Genomic DNA, 3,538 nt, shown 5'->3' on the forward strand with positions numbered 1-3,538 from the left:
CATGTAAGTGCTGAGACCTGAACTAGGTTACCTAGCAGGAACTGCACCTGCACTTTAGTGCTGAGCCACCTGTTCAGCAACACTCCCACCTTTTGGGGGGAAGGGTCTTGGTGTATCTCAGGCTGACTGGAACCCACTGTGTAGACCTGGCTCCAATGGAACTTGGGAATGAATTAGTGATACAGGCCACTATGCCTAGGACCTGCTGCTTCCCTTCCTTGTCTTTCCTGCTGCGCTGTGTCCTGCTCCTGGGTGGCCCACAGCCCTGGCACCATGCTTAGCCAACGTGCTGTATGATGGACACATCCGCATTCTCCATCATAGGGAGTGTCTGCAGGCACAGACGCCCAAGCATGGCAAGGTGATGCACATCTGTGCTTCCAGGTCTTGGAAGGCTAAGGCCAGAGGATTGAGAAATGGGGGTCAGCCTGAACCACACAGTGAGACACTGTCTTTAAAATGAAAACAATGAGCAGTAGTATCACGGGCCTTTGATCCTTTGGGAGGCTAGATGCAGACTGACAGAAGCCAGCTAGGTCTAGAGACTGAGTTCTAGAACACCCGTGGCTACACAGAGAAGTACCAAAAATAGCCGGGCAATGGTGGCGCATACTTTTAATCCCAGCATTCAGGAGGCAGAGGCAGGTGGATCGCTGTGAGTTCGAGGCCAGCCTGGTCTACAAAGCGAGTCTAGGACAGCCAAGGCTACACAGAGAAACCCTGTCCCCCACCCCCCAAAAAAAGATAAAAAATAGATAAAATAAAATACCAAAAACAAATAAATAAACAAGTCCCCAACCCTTGTGAGGCTGAGGCAGGTGGATCTCTGTAATTTTGTAGCCAGCCTGGTCTATATTATGTACTTCCAGGCTGACCCGAAACTAGACTCGGTCTCAAAAAAGAAATAAAATAGAATCACACACACACACACACACACACACACACACACACACACACACACACGATGCCTGAGAATCTGCAGCTGTTGAAACCTATCACTTACACTTGGCAGGTTAGCCTCCTAGTAGAGTCATCACCAGACGGAGATGAATAAAGCAAGCTTTGACTCCTGAGCCAGAACTATCTGCTCCCCCAAATAAGATAGTGAAGACCTAGGGGAGACATTTGGAGGCTCAGTACTGGGGGTGGGGGGAGGGGTGGAGGATGCAGGACAAAGGGAGGGGGAGCAGGGAAGAGGAGAGCAAGGTTGCAGGAGCACATCTCCTTCCTGTGAGATCGCTAGTGATTAGCCTGGTGACAATGAATATTTATGAGAATGGCTCTGATTATTTTGCAAGACTTCATTTGAATAATCATGAATATGTTTCCATGCATTTGCACCTAATAAGATGGTTTTCAGTCTTTACAGAGCCAGGGAATGCAGTGGAGTCATCACCCCTGGACACCTCTATCCCAGGTGCCCTCTCACCCCTGCCATGCTGTCCATAGGCAAAAAAATGTCTAAAATCCTGTGTGTGGTGTCTAATAATGTGCAAGTGGAAACTGGCTGCCGTTTCTTCTGAACCTCTTTTGCCCTTGAAGACAAGGGCATCTGGATGCTGTGTCTCCCATTTCAGGCTTTATGGTTTCCCAGATGATGAGTCTGAATTTCAAGGACATCATATGACTTTTCCAAGTTCACAAGGCTGTCTGATGTGAGTCAAGGCCATTGCTGAGGTCTTTTCCAAGGGCCAGGCTTGAGTGTGTCCCCTCTGCTGAGGTTCGGTCCTGGCCTCTGTCTATTGCCTTGTCATAATTAGTAACAAGCAGCCTGTCCCTGGCACACTTAATCATAGAACAGTGGGGATAGCTTTGAGGAAAGCTATCTTTTTTGTTTGTTTGTTTTTTGAGACAGGGTTTCTCTTTGTAGCCCTGGCTGTCCTGGACTTGCTTTGTAGACCAGGCTGGCCTTGAACTCAGAGTGATCTGCCTGCCTCTACCTCCCACGTGCTGGGATTAAAGGTGTGTGCCACCACGCTCAGCTGGGTATATTCCTTTCACCCTCAGTCCTAGTTTTCTTTTTTTTTTTTTTTTTTTGGTTTTTCGAGACAAGGTTTCTCTGTGTAGCCTTGGCCATCCTGGACTCACTTTGTAGACCAGGCTGGCCTCAAACTCACAGCGATCCGCCTGCCTCTGCCTCCCGAGTGCTGGGAGTGCGCCACCACGCCCGGCGTCCTGGTTTTCTTGTAGCTGTGACAAAAACGTCCAACTGGAGCAACTTAATAAGAAGCCATGACAAAGGCGGTGTGGCGGTGCACTCCTTTAATCCCAGCACTCGGGAGGCAGAGGCAGGTGGATCACTGTGCATTTGAGGGCAGCCTGGTCTACAGAGCGAGTCCAGGACAGCCAAGGCTAACACAGAGAGAGCCTGTCTCGAAAAACCAAACCAAAACCCAAATCAACAACAACAAAAGAAGCCATGGCCACAGGAACAGGAGGCAGCTAGCCATTTCGTGCACAGTTGGGACGCAGAGAGAGCTGAGTGCTGGTGTTCCGCTTGCTTTCCTCCTCTTATTCAGCCTGTGGCCCCCTGCCCTCCCCGCCAGCCAGAGATGGAGACCATTTTCACATTCACAGTCAGGGTGCATCTTCCCTCTTCACATCCAGGAAACACAGATATCCGTGGAGATGTGTTCCCATAGTCTCTCTATGTCCTACCAAGCTGGCAATGAGGGTTAAGGAGAGCGGGTAGCCATAAGGAGTGATAGTTGTTTTTGAAGGGCTGGATGCCGGGAGGGCAGGATGTAGGCAAGGAGAGGAGAAAGATGGGAGCATGGCCGTGTCCCCGCGTGCTGTTCCGTGGGAGGGCAGAGGAGGAGAGCTTCACTCCGCACGGACTGGAAAGGGAAGACCGTTGAGAAGCCATCCCACAAACGGCATAAGCAGGAAAGAAGCCAACTTAATAATTTTCTCTAGAACATCCAGGCATTATTTAGGTGGCAGGGCATGCCCAGAAGAGGTGAGATCATCCTGGGCCTGCAACTAGGAATCCAAACTGCGCTCTAGCCTTTCCTGGAGGTGCTGCTGTTAGGCAAGCCACACCAAGCCACGCTGAGAGGCAAGGAGGGGTCCAGGCCCGAGCCTGATACAGACATAGCACAACATGTGGGAGCTATTATTAGGCAATCCCTCTGGGCGGAAGAGAGTGGCAATGGACCTGCCCGATCCACCGGAACTGGAGTGGGGGAGGCAAGCCAGTGAGTCAGCTGTCAGTGCAGCCTTCCTGTGTCGGGCCACACCTGCCCCTCCTGCCTGGGAAAGTTTTGCATAGGAGTTGCAGGAACAGCATTCCGACCCTGGTTTGTTTTCCCAGATCCCACACTGGCCCATCCCCCCTCTTCTGACTTACACTTTCTTTCTTTGGCTGCGGTTACAGCATTGTCTATTCTTACTTGGCCAGCAGGCTTTGTCTTCTAAGGGAACTTTGACTTTCATGGCCCGTGTGCGCCAGTTTGGTTTTGTTGTTTCTTAGCAACTCACCTGAAAGGAGCTGTATTCCCAACCTTGTCTCTGAGTGTGTTCCTTCCTGGGTATCTCA

Source organism: Acomys russatus, chromosome 20, assembly GCF_903995435.1.
Source record: "Acomys russatus chromosome 20, mAcoRus1.1, whole genome shotgun sequence".
Lineage (NCBI taxonomy): Eukaryota > Metazoa > Chordata > Mammalia > Rodentia > Muridae > Acomys > Acomys russatus.